Source organism: Podarcis erhardii (assembly GCF_964252035.2).
Source record: "Podarcis erhardii genome assembly, chromosome: 11".
Lineage (NCBI taxonomy): Eukaryota > Metazoa > Chordata > Lepidosauria > Squamata > Lacertidae > Podarcis > Podarcis erhardii.
The window spans coordinates 19,935,549-19,955,065 of NC_138501.1; the positions used below are offsets into that span (position 1 = coordinate 19,935,549).

The 19,517-nt window shown below is 44.0% G+C and overlaps 1 long non-coding RNA gene across 1 annotated transcript in view; it reads right to left on the reverse strand.

Annotated features, from left to right (window-relative positions):
* Positions 1-318: 318 nt before the first annotated feature.
* Positions 319-19,517, reverse strand: part of LOC309352253 — a 248,763-nt gene continuing 229,564 nt past the window's right edge. The window contains exon 3 of the long non-coding RNA XR_014161199.1: positions 319-469. This is a non-coding gene — a long non-coding RNA (uncharacterized lncRNA). The remainder of the gene's footprint in view (positions 470-19,517) is intronic.

A 19,517-nucleotide genomic window follows, 5' to 3' on the forward strand; every position in this document is an offset into this window, starting at 1 on the left:
AGCCTCCAGATCATGTGGCCAGCATGACTAAGCCGCTTCTGGCAAACCAAAGCAACACACGGAAAAACCGTTTACCTTCCCTCCGGAGCGGTACCTATTTATCTACTTGCACTTGATGTGCTTTCGAACTGCTAGGTTGGCAGGAGCAGGGACCAAGCAACAGGAGCTCACCCAGTCACAGGGATTCGAACCACCGACCTTCTGATCGGCAAGTCCTAGGCTCAGTGGTTTAACCCAGTGTGGTGTAGTGGTTAAGAGTGGTAGTCACGTAATCTGGGGAACCGGGTTTGCGTCTCCTCTCCTCCACATGCAGCTGCTGGGTGACCTTGGGCCCGTCACACTTCTTTGAAGTCTCTCAGCCCCACTCACCTCACAGAGTGTTTGTTGTTGGGGAGGAAGGGAAAGGAGATTGTTAGCCGCTTTGAGACTCCTGAAGGGGAGTGAAAGGCGGGATATCAAATCCAAACTCCTCCTCCTCCTCCTCTTCTTCTTCTTCTTCTTCTTCTTCTTCTTCTTCTTCTTCTTCCCCACAGTGCCACCCGCATACATGACTAAATTGAGCAGATTGAAATGGGGCATCTGCATGAGTCACTTTTTTTTAATTGACTTCAATGATGTTTAAGGTATCTAACTGTGTGGATGCCACCGTATGGGGTGGGTAGATTGGATAGATTAACTTGATTTATTATAACCTTCTGAACCACACCATCCAAACTTTTTAAATCAAGATACCAATGCCAAGTCAGGGGCATTCACTTTCACACACACATTTTGTTTTTTCTTTCTTTAAGGGACACCTAGAAAGAGAGTGATGCAATTTGATTCTGATTGGAATGGGGAAAAGCTGCACACAGCAGGGAAGAAAGTACTGCTGTCAAAATGTGACCTCAAAACACATAAACTGTAAGTTTTTGTGTTCTGATGATTGCTACAAGTCTGCGGCATTCTATAAAGAGTTGGGGTTTTTTTTGTTTTTTTCCTCCCTTTATAGACTCCCATCCAGTTAAATATTTCAAAGCTACTTTGTTCCTCTGAAGAAGCACACCTTATTTTGTGTCACAAAGAACCTGGAAACTGGGGGGAAAATCACAAAGAGCCTGAAAGAGGGGAGGGACTGCCTCATTGATGCTTCATTATTTCTTGCAGTTTTGCTGATTCCTCATTGCCAGGAACTCTATCATAAACTGCTTTGAATCACACCTCTTGGCTCTTTTTCTTGCTTCTCCGAAACGATTAAGCTAAAGTTTGAAGCCCAAGTAAGGGGCACTGCAGAAACCTTTGCAACTGGGTTGAGAATGCTGTGCATGTTGACCTGCAATGTGATTGTTCAATTGCTTCCTGAGAATCCAAGCCCTGCTGCGATAAAACATTTTACCACTAACGCACACAGAATCCTTTGTGAGATAGATGGTAACATGTCAGCCTATATCGGCAGAAATGTGGGGAGGGGGACGACGACCCAGATCTAGGTAGTTGTTGCATCCATCACAGTTGCATCCATCATTTCAGTGCCTGTTGAATTGTGGACAACATTTACCCAGCCCACATTTCAGCATAAAAATCATGCAAACTACTTCTTTGGTCATCATTCGTAGCCAAGTAAGATTGTCTTCCATGAGCACAGTCTTAACAGTTAGTCTGTAAATGACTGTGGAGACCAATTCTGGATCCACACGTCCTTCCACAGTGGGGGCATAGGTTTCCAGGCAGGAGTTGATCACGGTGAGGATTTACAAACATACCTTCCTCTTAGCTTGTTTCTCCTTTCGTCCTGAGTTTGTGCTTCTTCAAAGTCCATGACACGTTTGATAAAGGCTACTCTCCAACTGGAGCGCTCGCAGGCCAGTGTTTCCCAATTCTCCATGCTTATACAGTCGTACCTTGGAAGTCGAACAGAATCCATTCTGGAAGTCCGTTTGACTTCCAAACGTTCGAAAACCAAAGCGTGAGTTCTGATTGGCTGCAGGAAACTCCTCCAGCCAACTGGAAGCTGCAGAAGCTCCATCGGATGTTCGGCTTCCAAAAATAGTTCGCAAACCGGAACAGTCACTTCCGGGTTTGCGGTGTTAGGGAGCCAAAACGTTCGAGAACTAAGCTGTTTGAAATCCAAGGAACAGCTGTACTTCAATGTGAACTGGCCCAGAAGCAAACTGTAAGAGCCTTCATGTGTTGCAAGTTTTGCACAGCTGCACCTTTTCAGACTGCAATTAAAAGGATGAAATATTCAGCATTTCTCCATAGCAAAAACAGCACCAACTAGCATGTTTGGGGGAAGGTTCTAGCCTAGCTGTCTCCCAGCCCCCTGCTGTATCACTGTTTGAGTGTGAGGATGCCTTCAAACCTGCAGCCAGAAATGGGATAGACCAGGCAGTGCCCTTGCTGTTTTGCTTTCTGACTGTAAATGTAACTTGACGATAAATTCACAGTTCTTTTGCCCTTCTAAAAGACGCTGTCTTAAACCCTGGCCATTCATCTGTATCCAAGCAATCTCCAGAAATAGACACACTGCTGTCCCTACTTATGCACTGGCCGACACCTGTTTAATTCAGTCTATGGACTCCCGTGGAGAGAGTATCTTCGAAGCAGAGCTTACACTCCAGAGAAGGGTATTATTAGAGAAGCAATGTGCTGTCTATTCTTTGCCATTGTGAATGCTGCAGAGATATTCCTTAATAGCCACTCTCAGCAGGTGGATCGCATCTGGGGCAAGATTTTTGTTTCTTCAAAATCTCTGCAGCAGCTCCAGCTTTCCCAAGCGAAATGTGGATTTCAGGAATAGCATGCATTTTACCTGCAAAATGTATTTGTGCTATATGGCTATAAAGACAAAGGAGCCTTTAGCAGGAAGGAAGCTGCCTTGTCATAGAGATAATAGAATTGGAAGGCACCCTGACGATTATTGAGTCCAACCCCCTGCAGTGGGGATAGAACCTGCAACCTTGGCGTTACCAGTACCATATGCTAACTGACTGAGCTATTAGACCACCAAAAAAGTAGGCGTGCCCCACAAATCTGTTAGTCAAAGCTTTATTTAATTTGCTAAATTTTAACATTTTGATGCAACAAATAAAATGAGCATTGTTTCACTGGAAACTATACTGTATATTTTTTTAAAATATATATTTTAAGGCTAGAACAAGCATAGGCAAACTTGGCCCTCCAGCTGTTTTGGGACTATAACTCCCATGATCCCTAGCCAACAGGCCCAGTGGTCAGGGATGATAGGAATTGTAGTCCCAAAACATTTGGAGGGCGGAGTTTGCCTATGCCTGGGCTAGAAGCTGGCAGGGCAAAAGGAGCAACCATTTTGCTAACTGAAATAAGTAAGTAATCAATTAAAATAGGACACTGTTACACTTGAACTCCTGCTATGTAGTATCTCCTACATCCTGCTGTTTCCTGATTACCAACATTAGTATTTAAATAAGTTCATAAATATTCCCCTTGAGATTTCCTGTCTCTGGTTGACAGGCAGTACAATGCTAAGGGTTCGTGCTTAGATTGGAATTAGGTAGCTGTCGTAAGGGCATGAATTTTCTCAGTCAAGAAACAGGACATTGGTATGTTAATACTTACAATGAAGTGTTGAAGAGAGCATGGAAACTGGGTATTAACTGATCATCTAGTGAGAAAAAGTACTTGAGAATATTCTGTGTTAGTCATACTTAGAGCAGTCCCATAGAAATCAAGGGACATAAGTCCCTTGAATTTACTTACTCTTTACTGAGTATAACTAATATTCAGTATCACCCTCTGAAAGGATATTTCAGTTTAACTTGTTTCCTTTCTTCCAATTTGATCACCATCCATACATCTATAGCAGGGATGGGGGGAGGAGAGGTCCTTTTTCGGACTGAGGGCCACATTTCCTTCTGAGCAATTTTCCAGGGGGGCCGCATGGCAGTGGTGGTGGCAGGGGCCAGAGACAAGAGTGGCTAGATCAACAACTGTATATTTAGCCTTTGTACAGAATGCTAAGGGACGCAGGTGGCGTTGTGGGTTAAACCACAGAGCCTAGGACTTGCCGATCAGAAGGTCGGCGGTTCGAATCCGCACGACGGGGTGAGCACCCGTTGCTCAGTCCCTGCTCCTGCCAACCTAGCAGTTTGAAAACACGCCAGTGCAAGTAGATAAATAGGTACCGCTCCGGCGGGAAGGTAAATGGCGTTTCCGTGTGCTGCTCTGGTTCGTCAGAAGTGGCTTAGTCATGTTGGTCACATGACCCGGAAGCTGTATGCCGGCTCCCTCGGCAAATAAAGCGAGATGAGCGCCGCAACCCCAGAGTCGGTCACGACTGGACCTAATGGTCAGGGGTCCCTTTACCTTTACCTTTACAGAATGCTAGTTTTTGCACACTTGATGCACCACTCTCAATACTCTATCGAGGAATGCAAAATGTGTTATCAGAGCTCAAGGACATGTTTCAGCTAGATAAAAAACTGAAGGAGAGTGTAAATCAAGGCCAATGAGGAGTGGGGCCTTGGGAGGGGGTGTGGCGTGGGAATAGTCCAGGGGGCCAGAAAGGCAGACTTGAAGGACTGCGCTTAGCCCCTGGGCATGACATTTCCCATCCCTTATCTATGTAGTGAGGAATAATATTTCAGATTTACTTAGAATTCTGCATATAATCCAAATATACAAATGTGTTATTCAGTAGTGTGGTGTCAGCGGACTAGGCCTAGTCCCCTAAAAGTTCCCAGAAAATTGGATTATTACAGCATTAAAGCCTGGTGCCTCCTTCCCAAAGCCTGGGAAGCTTCTGTCCAGCTCAGGGAGGGAGACACCATGCTCTCACACACATTACACTGGTGCCCCCCATTCACCCTCACAAACTGGTGCCTAACTGTTCCCCTGCAAGAAATTTCACCACATGTCACTGCCAATATTAGTACACATTAATGTGTTAATGGAGCACATTTACTAGAGTAGGACTGGGATTACGTGCAAGTCAAAACTGAAATGTAACGTTCAAGGGTGAAAATTCATTTATGTACCTACAACTTGGAGAATACGTTTTCTACACCTTAATTCTCACCTGATATGGCTGCCTGGGCCCAGCTCCAGTATTCCAAAGGGACTCTGAACATAGCAGAACCATAGAATTGTAGATTTGGATGGTTACGTTATGCTGAGCATTGTGTTTGGTTCAAAAAAACCTAGTGAGGTCTTCAGCTGAAAAACTCCAAAATCTGGGTAAAAAGCAAGAATTCAAACACATGCATTTATACAGTGAAATATGGTGCATCTGAGATGCAGGGTTGCCGATTGGAAGGTCGGCAGTTCGTATCCCCGCAACAGAGATGTTCGGTCCCAGCTCCTGCCCACCTAGCAGTTCGAAAGCACATCAAGTGCAAGTAGACAAATAGGTACCACTCCGGCAGGAAGGTAAACGCCGTTTCCGTGTGCTGCTCTGGTTTTGCCAGAAGTGGCTTAGTCATGCTGGCCACATGACCCGGAAACTGTCTGCGGACAAACGCCGGCTCCCTCGGCCTATAGAGCGAAATGAGCGCCACGACCCCAGAGTTGTCCGCGACTGGACCTAACAGTCAGGGGTACCTTTACCTTTACCTATGGTGCATCTAAGCCAGACCTGCATGATTTAGTTCCATGAAGTTAAAGTCAGCTACGTACTTTGTGGTCCTCTTGGACCTTGACAGCCCTCCTGTTGCTGTGATCTCAGCTGGTGGGCTGTGTTGGCCTTAGGAGAGCACAATCTGTGCAGGCGTGACCTATGAGCACTTTCAAATACAGCTACCCAAAGATGGTGCCAATCCCCATGCTCATCTGCAGATGTCCAGACAGCATCGTGGAAGATTAGTGGGCTCAGCATGTTGGCACCATAGTTGAAATGACAGATTGTGGAAGGATTGTTGAAGAAAAATCTGATGCAAGCATGTTGGTCTGGCTTGTGGGCTTGTTTCCCACACCTGCTTTAATCCTAAATTATGCAAGCAGCATAGTAGAAAGCAGCTGTCTGGGCAACAGCTCAGTATGGAATCAATGAAATCAAAGGGCATTGAACCCTATGGTGCATCTTTTAAAGGACTCCTCTGCTTTTATTCTGCTACTACACACATTTCATTGCAACCGCTTTGCTTGACGGTGACCTAATTAAAAACCAAACCAAACAACGTCTTAAGAAGTTAACATACGTAGGCAGCAACATCAATGCTTTACATTTGATCAAGTCTCTGCTGCAGCTTGTGGAAGCAACGTGAAGCCATGATTAATGTGCCCAGAAGGGAAAGCACTGCATCTGTAAAATTGTGTTGCTTTCAATGGGCTGTACCTGGACTTATTATAGTTTTATCCACAGCTGACCTTGGTGCTAGCAGTCCCCCCACCCCACCCCAACCCCAACCCCTTTCTTACTTTTTCAGACAGTCTTGAAAAATAACTAAGGTGTGATAGATTACTCCTGACAGTGGTTCCTGGCAGCCCAGCTGATAGCCTTACGGGCTCTGTGCTTTACTGCTCTTCTGATGTCATTGTCTTCTGGAAGCGAGACGCTAATGGAATGAAATGTCCATACAATTGAATCTCCGGTGCATTCTCAAAGGGATGTTTTCTCTGTGAATTTTCATTGGTCTTATTTTAATCCAACATCCTCACTTATAGCCTTTCCTACTGGAAATAGACTCACTCATTTGTCAGCTTGGAACCCAGCGTTCAAAAGCTGTTTGGAAAAATGCCACATTTGTCTTTTCTATGATTTAATTGAACAAGCATGTTTGCTAATAAAAAGCTTCCTGTTCGTGTTGTTACAACTGAATTAGGAGTCAAATGTTTTTAAGATGGCAGAGTGCAGACCTTCTTTGTGTCTTATTCACAATATATATACTAAGCTAACCCAGAAATTTCATGTCTGGCACAGTTCTGCAGCTTGTATTTTCCTTCCATATCCCAAACATTATCTAACTACTACCGTTGATTCATTTCTACCATTCACTAACTGGAATCTGGTACCCTAGATCTGACAGTATATTTATTTAAAACATTGTGTGGTTGCGAGCCCTGGAAGATGTGCTCCCTGTCTCCCTGCCTTTTCCCACCTGGTCTGGGAGGGTGGGGCCCTGACTGACTGACTCCAGCTACAAAAACTGCTGAACAGACTATTGGGCTGTGATATTGTTTCGGGTGTTTTGTTGAGAGCAGTAGTTGATGCTATTAATATTAGTCTCTGTATCTTTATTTTTAGATCTTACTAGAATGTTTATGTGTAAATACAGTGGTACCTCAGGTTAAGTACTTAATCCATTCCCGGAGGTCCGTTCTTAACCTGAAACTGTTCTTAACCTGAAGCACCACTTTAGCTAATGGGGCCTCCTGCTGCTGCTGCGCCGCCGGAGCACGATTTCTGTTCTTATCCTGAAGCAAAGTTCTTAACCTGAAGCACTATTTCTGGGTTAGCGGAGTGTGTAACCTGAAGTGTATGTAACCTGAAGCGTATGTAACCCGAGGTACCACTGTAGTTTCAATTTGGTTGTGTACTTTGGTTGTGTTATTGTTTATGACTTTAGTTATGATTGAAATTATGTAAATCTTGTCATCTTGTAAGCCTCCTTGAGCATGGTTTTAACTATGGAAAGGCGACATACAGATAAAATGATGATGGTGATGGAAGCCAGGAGAAAAATGAAATTAAATGCATTTCTGCCCCCAAAGCATGAATAATACTAGTGGTGTATGGTGAAATCTATTGTAGGGGAACAGTTAGGGCCAGAGGCACCAGCTTGTGGGGGTGATTGGAGGGCACAAGCATAATGTGTGTGAGCATTGTGCCTCCATCCCTGAGCTGGGCAGAAGCTTCCCAGGCTTTGGGAAGGAGACACCAGACTTTAATACTTTAATAATCCAATTTTCTGGGAACATTTAGTGGACTAGGCTAGTCCCCCTAGTCCACTGACTGCACACTACTGAACATTGGCTTTATTATACAGCTGACAGTATCTTTTGTCTTAGAAATAGGTGGATTCAAGTATCAATAAGAATTATGAAACCAGATTGAAGAAATGGTAGGCTTCCCATCAGTATCAGGCTGGCCCCTGTCCAGGATGCTGGAATAAACAGGCCTTTCTTCTGATACAGCTGGGCCCATCTTATGTTTTTACATCAGAAGACTAGAGGTGCTTCCTGGGATGAGCCATATGTGAGGTCTTCATGGCCTTCCAAGGTTCCTATTCTGAAGAGGTGCTTCATGAATATATCACAGACTAGAATCCCCACAAAATGTAGGTGTTGAAAATGTAATACAGTGGTACCTCAGGTTAAGTACTTAATTCGTTCCGGAGGTCCGTACTTAACCTGAAACTGTTCTTAACCTGAAGCACCACTTTAGCTAATGGGGCCTCCTGCTGCTGCTGCGCCACTGGAGCACGATTTCTGTTCTGATCCTGAAGCAAAGTTCTTAACCTGAAGCACTATTTCTGGGTTAGCGGAGTCTGTAACCTGAAGCGTATGTAACCCGAGATACCACTGTATAGAAACTATCTGTTGGATGCTGACGCAGTGCACTTGTATTATATAACACAATTTTCAATAAGGCTAACAAATGAGAGAACAGCACTTCGTTTATACAATTTTGCCTTTCCCCACATCATAGATGAGGAACCTACAGCTCTCCAGATCTTGCTGGACTACAACTCCCATTTGGCCAAACTGTTGGCCATGCTGGCTGGGAATGATGGGATTTGTAGCCCAACAACATAGACTATAGGTTTCCCACCCCAGTTGTAGAAGCAAACCTCAAAAGGATATGTGATTGCATGGCTTTAGCTTTAATTTAAATTCTAGGCACAACTTCCTAATTTTAGTAGAACTGTAACTTACAACACAATCTTAACCATGTTTACTCAGAAGTAAGTGCTATGGAATTCAGTGAGGTTTACTGTCAGGTAAGTGGGTTGGGACTGTAGCCTTAGCCTGCCTTCTTTCCATATCGTTCATTCTAATACTACTACAAAAGGTAAGTACAGATACTGTTATGAGCCTGGTGTCTGAATGCTTAATGTATATCCGAATACTCTGGGTTTCATTGATATTTAGAAGTAGGGCATTATACAGTCATTTTTAACTCAGCAATAGACAATGTTGTGCATGCGTACGGTAATGAATGTGAACGTTGTATCAAAGGATGTTCCTCAGCTCATCAAACCAATATTCTCCTCCACAGCAAAAACCTGATTAAGCATCCTGACTTAATGAAAATAACTACGGAATGTATATGCATGAATAATTCATTTGCCTTTAGGATTCAGGAACTGATTAAATTCATAATCAGAATAGTTTGGAAAATGAGTTATTGCCAGCAATTAGTGTTTACATAATACCGTTCATTATTTTTTTCTGCAAAGTGGCATCATAAAATTGTTTTACAGCAGTGTAGGATGGCTACTAACATGATGTTTACAAAGGAAGATTTGAATACCTTTTTTTTAAATGGCATTTTATAAATAATTTGACTTCTTTATGGGAGGTCCTGGGCTTCTCAAATTATATCCCGGCCAAGGAACAGTATCAGGAAAATCTACCTGCTTCTTTAGTCCAGTACAGTGGTACCTCTGGTTACATACTTAATTTGTTCCGGAGGTCCATTCTTAACCTGAAACTCTTCTTAACCTGGAGCACCACTTTAGCTAATGGGGCCTCCCGCTGCTGCCGCGCCGCTGCCGCTCGATTTCTGTTCTCGTCCTGAAGCAAAGTTCTTAACCCGAGGTACTATTTCTGGGTTAGTGGAGTCTGTAACCTGAAGCATATGTAACCTGAAGCGTATGTAACCCGAGGTACCACTGTACACTATAATGGGGAAAAAACAGTTACTTTATTCTGTAGCAAATTTCTATCTTGGTCTCCAACGCAAATACTCTCAAGGAGGACAACAAGTCAACAATTAAAATAATAATAATATAGTAGTAAAAGAAGAACAATGAAAAAGACAGAGCATGCATTAAAAACACAGCAACCTAATAACAGCAACCTATGATTTAAAAGATTGAAATTCTTCACTTGAGCAAGCAACCAATAAAACCTTCTAATTCTGAAAGCTTGTCCGGTCTAATTTGTAGTAGTTACCTGTTTGTAAGCAGCCCCAATCCACAGGTGAAAGAAGCATGGGTTGAAGAATATGTGGCTTTCTCCAACAATAACCACCTTCATATATAGAAAATCCAAATGGACCCATAGAACCTGATATATCACATTATGTATAACCACCTGGCAAACAACCCACCATTTTGGATTTAGAAATGTCTCCAAACTTTAATTTGACCAGGGGCAATGAGGGGTGTGGCTACGAGAGTGGGGGCGTGGCCTTGGGGATCCAGCTGTTTTTGGACTACAGTTCCCATCATCCCTGACTTCTGGCCCTTCTAGCTAGGAATGATGGGAGTTGTAATCCAAAAAGAGCTGGCAACCCAAGTTTGGGAAACCCTGGCCTAGGGAGAGTCCTGAAGACTGGATGAAGGCTTGGAGAGTTGCATTCAGCCCCCAGTTCCCCACCTCTATGCCAAAGCTGAAAAGTATTGCCTCACTACACCTGTTTAAAGGGACATTTCATGCAGGCTGGCCATTGGGTTATAATGGGCAAGAAAAGCTATAAACAGCTGAGTCCTTGTCTCAGCAACAGGCTCTTCCTAGCATTGGGCATTGGGCTCCTTGGATGGAGGACAGTATAGAATTACTACTACTGCTACTGCTACGTTTTTCAGGGGTTTCAGACATGGGACATTTCCAGCCCTACCAGGAAATACTGGGAATTGAACCCGAAACCTTCTGCATACAAAGCAAATGATGCTCTACCACTAAGTTGCAGATGTTCTCTGTGGGTCAAGTTAGAGAGTCCCCAGCACATGTTTCGAAAATGCAGAGGGAAACTAAGAGAATGTGGATGAGTTCTGCAAACACCTTCCACTCAGCTGCCTTATTTTATTTGCAGGCAGTTTAAGGAAGAACATAATAATCACTGGGCAGGACTATGTGGGGCTGCCAACCCTAAGACGGTGGTAACTGGTTCAGTGTGAAAAGCCAGGCATCAAGTTGTAGCTATAGCTGTGGGGGTGAGTGGGAGTGTCTCCATCTTAGCCAAGGCAAAGTCAACATTTTGGGTGAAATTAAAGGTGCGAAGGATTCTACAAGGAGACTGACCTAGATTATAATGACATGTTCCCATACTTCTCAGTAGGACACCAGCTGAGAGTCTTTTGAATGGACTCAGATGTGAAGGTGGCCCTGTGACTGAGTACACAACCATCATTCTCTGAGGTTAGGACATGGCACTTCAGAAGAAGATGATCTGAGGACTTAATTATATGCTTTGTACCAAACATGCTTTGTTCCAAGACTCATTAAAAATAGGTTCTACCACACACAGCTGCGAATACTGAAATCCAGCAATTAAAGAGTAGCTTCCCTTTTGAGAACTAGAAAAAGATATATTCATATGTCCTTGTTAATGGAGAGAAATTCATAGTTTTCGTTCTCTCTCGCATTTTTCCTGTTCAAAGCCCTTTAACTCTTCCTTCTTATCATTCAATTTAATGCACCATCTGTTCATTTAAGGCTTAGTCTTTTCAGCTAAGATGTCAAAAGAAAGTGCACATTAATCAAATATTAGCATGTTTGAGGCAAGTATTATCTAGAAGGAGCAAATATATAAATCATGACACTTTTATTATTCTTTACAGCTCTCTAGAATGCTGGGTGTGAGGAATTGAAGCTGCTCCTGGGCAACTCCTGTATCCTGATATATAAATGCCTGACTGGGATAGGAAGATATTCCCCCGTGATCTCGGAAAGTGCTAAAATACAGTTGTTTTAAAAGTAAAAAGCACATTAAAGATAGCAAGAAAGGACTGCTGAAGAACACACACACACCATTTTTGTGAAATACAGAATGATAACATAAGGGGAAACCTGAAAATATTTTTTACATAGTGAACCAGTAGTTGTTCAGGAAGGTCTTTCAGAACACAATCCTATATGTGGCTACAGAAGTAAAAAGGTAAAGGGACCCCTGACCATTAGGTCCAGTTGTGGTCGACTCTGGGGTTGCGGCGCTCATCTCGCTTTATTGGCCGAGGGAGCCGGTGTACAGCCACAGGTCATGTGGCCAGCATGACCAAGCCACTTCTGGTGAACCAGAGCAGTGCACGGAAATGCCGTTTACCTTCCTGCTGGAGCGGTACTTATTTATCTACTTGCACTTTGACGTGCTTTCAAACTGCTAGGTTGGCAGGAGCAGGGACCAAGCAATGGGAGCTCACCCCATCACAGGGATTCAAACCGCCTACCTTCTGATCAGCAAGTCCTAGGCTCTGTGGTTTAACCCACAGCGCCACCCGCGTCCCGTGGCTACAGAAGTAAGTAAAGGTAGGTAAAGGTACCCCTGCCTGTACGGGCCAGTCGTGTCCGACTCTAGGGTTGTGCGCTCATCTCACTCTAAAGGCCGGGAGCCAGCGCTGTCCGCAGACACTTCCGGGTCACGTGGCCAGTGTGACATAGCTGCTCTGGTGAGCCTGCACCAGCACAGCACACGGAACGCTGTTTACCTTCCCGCTATAAAGCGGTACCTATTTGTCTACTTGCACTTAAGGGTGCTTTCGAACTGCTAGGTGGGCAGGAGCTGGGACCGAAGACGGGAGCTCACCCCGCGGGGATTCGAACCACCGACCATATGATCGGCAGGTCCTAGGCGCTGAGGTTTTACCCACAGCGCCACCCGCGTCCCTGTGGCTGCAGAAGTAAGTCCCATTAAATTCATCAAGTTCAGTAGGACTTACTCCCAGGTAAGTGAACACAGATTTGCAGGCTTTGAGTGACATGATTTGGGTAAAGGCAGATCTTGATAGTCCTGAAAGGACACAGAGCTCCTTTGTAGAGCAATGAGGGCAAATCTAAGCCAGCAAACAAGCAGCAACAAAATTAAGCAGGGACATGCATCACTACTTGGAATGATTTTCTGTAATCCTCACATGCCTGGTATAAAGTGCCCCACTTTCTTGATCTGCTTGTTCATACTTACACAAAGGATACCCTGTGGCTACGATGCTAAATATATTCTGAGGCTTAACCAATTATGATGAAAACCTGAAAGTGTAAAGTGTCGCATTGCATTTAACCAGAAAATAGTTTCACCTTCTATTATTTTCGACGTGATTTCTCCAGCATCTGACATAATGCAATATGACAGATGTCACATCAAGAGAGCACGCTGATGCTGCCTGCAAAAGGGAGCCTGTTAACCCAGCCTACCAGGATTTCTCATGAAAGCCAGGTCTCACGGTGGGCTCACCTCCCGTGTTCATGATAACAAAATCAGGTCAACTTTTCCTAATGCACAGATCCATGTCTGAGCTTGTAAGCGATTCTGAAACCTCAAGGCTGTGCTCCGAAAGACCTGAAAGAGTTAATTGCACAATGCTGCACTCTTCCTAGTTGCTAGGTAACAGTGGTCTGCCTTCAAGCAGTAACAACCAATGAGTTTATTCTCATATAATCCTTCTGAAGTTGATAGTAGGGGGCTGAAGTTGAAGGTAGGGTCAACAGAACGGTATCTATTTAGAAATCCTTCAAAAGATAATAAATTATTTCTGTTGGCTTATTGGTGCTGTTTTAAATCAGATTATTCTAATCTCATTTCTTATCTAAGACAGATGTTTCAATCTACTGTATCTGCATATTTGCTTTCTTTGTCAACGTATGAGTACAACATACATATGTTGGTTCTGAATCTTACAAATATAGTTACTTGTGTCCTACTTCCCCAGACAGTCAGACAGTTCAAGGAGCAGTGCTGGATTTAGAGTCATTGGGGAGAAGAGATAACCAGAGACTTCAGGTCTTTGTGGATTTTTGTGGGTGTTTATGTACACATGTGCAATTGAGCGTAGGTGGAGACAGACAGAATAGGACTTCTACAAACAGCAAACCCACAGCCCTGTATCACAACTTGCAGACAGATGCACCTGCGCAGCCCTCATATGTGTTTAGCTTTATACCACCCCCCCCCCAGTTCCATTCAGTCTCCCTCCCTGTGGTGGTTTACACACCAAACATTTAGAGCACATCTAAAGCACATGGCTTCCTCCAAAGAATGCATGGAACTGTAGCTTGTTGAGGGTGCTGGAGATTATAGTAGGGTTACCAGACGCCCCCGTTTCCCAGGGACAGTGCCTGATTTGCGAATAAGTTCCCGGACAAATTCCATCCCTGGAATGTTCCCGGATTTCATCTAATGTCCCCGGGAAACGCAGCAGCGGCAGTCTCAGCAGCCCGGAGCAGTTGGCTCTGGCTGGCTTCAGGAGCTGCTCGGATGTCCCCATATGATGGTGGTGCAGGGGCTCTAAGATGCAGCTTCCGGGCTGCCTCCACCTTCCCTGACCCCAGCAACTAAGCTGTGAAGGGAGGCTTCATGCTGTCTATTGGAGCAGCCTCCCAACTCCTACTTGCATGCAAGCAGGGCTGAGGTGGGGATCTCTCAGCTGTGAAGGGAGGCTTCACGCTGCCTATCAAACCTTGCGTGCAAGCAGGAGGAGGCAGGGATCTCTCAGTTAGGCAACCGGAAGCCTCCCCTCCCAGCTGAGGGATCCCCGCCCCCTCCTGCTTGCATGCAAGTAGGAATGGGATTGGGGCTGCTCTGATGGGAAAGGAGGCATCGCGCTGCCTGAGCCTCACAGCTGCTGCCCTCTTGGCCCTCCTTCTCCACCTTCCATGCCTGACCCACTGCACACTGCTTCCCCACCACCACCACTGAAGAACCAACAACCCAGGGGCTGCCCAGGCTCATGGAGAAAGGAGATAGAAGCCTTGGAGGGAGGGGAAACATGGCGTTGAGGTCAAGGCGGTGGCCGCCCCTCTGCCACCGCCATCACTGCAGCATCAACGTCCCAAACGTGTAGTATGTATGTATGTATTTAAAGTGTCCCCAGATTCGTTGAAAAAATCTGGTAACCTTAGATTATAGCTCTATGACGGATTGAACTATAGTTCCCAGGATTCTTTGGGGAAAGTAATGTGCTTTAAGAGATGGCGTGAGATGTGACTGTTTCAGAGCAACTGAGAAGGGTAGCAAAAGGTATTATAAAGACACCTTTGATGAAACCTGGTCCCCCTTCTTTTCATATGCAAGGGAAGTAGAGAGCAAATTTCTCCTACCAATTTTGCAAACATGCTTTCTCAGGAAGGACAATTTAAAGATCAGGAGCAAGGCCAGAAGGAGGGACCCTCAAGGAAGAGTTAAACAAAATACCCCCAAAGTATTTATTTTCTCTCTGCTATTCCCAAAACATGTAGTATGGAAAGTCTATTTTTTCAGGTGGAATCTATCAACTTGACATACCCGTCAACTGTCCTGCTTTACGTGGGACATCCCAGAATTGATAGAAGCCATCCCAGTTTCTTATTGGACCCCACGATGTCCCATTTTGGCACCTGTGAGGGCATGGCCCCAAAATGCGCCTGTTTTGAGGAACCATGCTCTTGCACGAGTCTCCTGGCTTCCACGACAGTGAGGTCCAGAAAGACGCCCATCCCGGTTTTCCTCGGTGGCATGTTGGAGGATATGACTTGACCTTTGCATAGCACGTAGTAAATTAACACACTCTCCACATGGAGGCAGGGTGAGAGGGAAGGTCACGGCCTTTCTCTTCCATTGGCCATGCCCTCACATCCTCTCCACCAATGAGTAAATAGAAATTGGCTGGTGCTATGCCCCTCGTCTCCAAATACCCCACTGAGAAATGTGACTGCCCTGCCAAACAAATAAGTCTGCCTAATTTGGGTTCAGATGCCATCTGAAGTGCACCAGTGATTTATTTTTAATTATTAATTTTTTATTGAATATAAATTGTACACATACATTATATACTTGATTTCTTTACAACATAGATTCTTAACTTAATACTTGTTTTCCCGTACAAATCTTTTTTCCACCCGTGACTTTCCACCACCTCACTGCAGCTTTCCTTTTGCAAATCCTTTTCTTACTGTGTTATTTATTCATTTGTTTTGCTTTATTCTCCCAATTCTTTCTCTTTCCCTTGTACTCTTTACAAGAACCAATCAAAACATAACCAGGATATAGTTTATGCACAATGTTTTTTTCATGTAATCTCTTGCACATAGCAAATCTTTTTTTGGCTTTTTGTATGGGTTGACCTCTAATTACCTCCATCATTTTTCCTAACTCTAAATATTCACATAGCTTGAGTTGCCAGTGGACCAGTGATCTAATCCAGGTCATGATCTACCTGGTTTGGATCAGGTAAGTCCGCTTTGAAATCTGAGTAGGGCAGATTCCTCCTCTATCTCCAGTTGCTACATTAAATTTTGCTTATAAAGCTATTGTTGCTCTGTTGTCTCTACTGCATGGCATGCATAGAACTGAGATTACCATATATTGGCATTAGCCTTGTCTAACGAAGAAATCCATTCAAAGAGTGCTGGGCTAATATTTAGGAGGAATCAATACAACATCCTGAAAAGGAGCTCAAACAAAACTCAAATACAAGTGCTGTAACTGTTGCTGCTATGGCTAAACATCTTTTTATTGGCCTTGGTATGCTGAGCACAAATAAATATTTTCCTATAATGTTGAGAAGTCCAAGAAACCACTGAGCAATATTTAAAACGATGGGCAATAGGAGAGTAGGAGAGTGTTGGCAAAGACCCTAAGCAAGTTCATAGTCAAATAGTGTAAAGGACTGAGAACCAATCCCCCCCCCACAGTTTCTTACTCCCTAGGATCCTGTCCTCCAAATACTTTACCCCCCCAACACAGCTATGAAGTCCTTAATACACTGGGCCTAACACATTTGATATGGTCTTCGCCTTAGCATCATGGAACTATCTCAAAGCATTACTCAAGAGTGCCCTCTTGTGTTTACTTCTGGTGCACCAAGTTGGAAAAACAATGGGAGACAAAGAGGAATTCCTGAAAGATGCTCTACAATTCTCCCTTGATACTTGAGATCTCTCTGTTTCTCTCTCTCTCTCTTTCTCTCTCTCTCTCTTCCCCACACATATATTCTTTTTCTGTATCACCAAACAAGGCAGGGAAAGCCAACATCTTTGGACTACAACTCCCATCAGCCCCAGGTAGCATGGTCAGGTATGATGGGGCTTGTAGTCCAACATGTGGAGAACACCATATCAGCTATCTCTGAATGAGTTGTTAACAATCCAATAATCATGTAATTTTTTCTCATAGATTCTTTCTGCTAGATGTATAACCTAGGAATGTTGCTATATTTAACAGTGTGTTAATGTAATGGGTCAATTGTACCACATGACTGAGTTTTGCTCATCTGTGGGGTCGTTGCATCATTGTCTACCATTGTGAAAACCTGTGTTATTTGTAGTCTTGCAGGCAAATCAGGTGAAACTTCCTATCTTTTCGCCTTATCATTGATAAAGGCGTTGAATAATTCATCCTCCGCTCTGCCTGTCAGAGCTTATTGATCTGTAAGGCAATATTGCCTGTAATTGACTACAAACACTTATACAAGAGCATTTATTATTTTTTTTATGCGTAATTTTTATTGGTTTACATTAATCATAACACAAAGCAAACTATAATAATCCACTTAATATTTCACAAGTTTTTTCAGAAGTGACTTCCTTCAACCTTTCCACAAATCATCCATATAATGAAAACAAATAGTTCCGCATTTCTTATTTTGTAATGTCATTTATACAAGAGCATTTAAAGGCCTGAGAAGATTGGAAGAGTAATTTCTAACCTGCTTCTGAAACATTTTCTCTCTTCCACAGGCTGAGCAAACACACTTGTCCTGAGAATAAAGTGAGGATTTACTGCAAGTAAATTACAATCTGCTTTGGATGAAATAAATGGCTGTTGTAACATTTTTCACATGGAATGAAAGTTGTCCTTAATCAGCAGATCATTCAAATCTAGAGGTTCAGCTCATCCCCTCATCTCTTCTTCCCTAATTGGCGACTACTAGATCTGGCACAAATTTAGCCTTGATCACACTTCCTCCTGCCCAACAAAACAATATTGTGCAGCTCAGAATGATGTTTATCATGCTCCCATCTTTTTTCATATGCAGACTAGAACCCCACTTCAACTATGGGCTCTTTATTCGTTTTGAATACATGTGTGTTCTGTGGAGAAGGTGGGGCAGCATCTCATGCCCTCCAACATTTCTCCAGTGAAAATAGGGATGTCCCAGTCCACAATGATAAGTTTACTGTTTATACCCCACACATCTTACTGGATTGCCCCAGCCACTCTGGAGAGCTTCCAACACATATTAAGACATAGTAAAACATAAAACCTTTATTATTATTTTTTTAAAAACCCTTCCCTATACAGTGGTCCCTCAGGTTAAGTACTTAATTCGTTCTGGGGGTCTGTACTTAACCTGAAACTGTTCTTAACCTGAAGCACCACTTTAGCTAATGGGGCCTCCCGCTGCCGCCACAGCACGATTTCTGTTCTCATCCTGAAGCAAAGTTCTTAACCCGAGGTACTATTTCTGGGTTAGTGAAGTCTGTAACCTGAAGCGTATGTAACCTGAAGCGTATGTAACCCGAGGTACCACTGTACAGGATTGCCTTCAGACGTCTCAGGGATTGGATAACTCCACACCCTCTAACATTTCTCCAATGAAAATAGGGACATCCTAAGGAAAAGTGGTAGGGATGCGGGTGGCGCTGTGGTTTAAACCACTGTGCCAACTTGGACTTGCCAATCGGAAGGTTGGCGGTTTGAGGCCCCGCGATGAGGTGAGTTCCTCGCTGCTCGGTCCCAGCACCTGCCAACCTAGAAGTTCAAAAGCACACAGTGCAAATAGGTATCGCTCCAGCGGGAAGGTAAACAGCGTTCCCGTGTGCTGCTCTGGCTTCACCAGAAGTGGCTTAGTCATGCTGGCCACATGACCCAGAAAAACTGTCTGCGGAAGCAGACAAATGTTGGCTCCCTCGGCCTGTAAAGCGAGATGAGCGCCGCAACCCCAGAGTTGTTTGCAACTGGACTTAACTGTCGGGTCCCTTTACCTTTAAGGAAAAGTGGGATATTCCAGGATCCAATCAGAAACTGGGATGGCTTCTCTAAATCAGAGACATCCCTGGAAAATAGGGACACTTGGAGGGTCTGGCATCTGCATATTTTGCCTCTGGCAGCCAAATCTCTCAGACCAGCCCCAGGGTAGCCTTCCACAAATTGCCTTTCTTTTTAAATTCTTGTCCCTTGACTGTTAAGATAAAAATGTATCTTCCATGCATTGTTGTTTTAAGGGTGGTGCCACAATCCTGTCTTCCCTGCTACAGCACCAATTCCTAACTGCTATAATCCACTTGCTAATGCTTAAAGAAAATGCATTTGGGCAGCTGCTCCTCCCTCCATTTTCATGCTTTTGTGAAAGGAAGTAGAAAGGATTGCAAGGGGACAAGAGAGCATTATTTGGTTGCTTTCCCTCCCTGCCCCCATGTGCCTTAAAGCTATGAGTTGCACTGTATTTCACCTTTGCTTTACATTTGTTGCAGCTAAAAGGAATCTC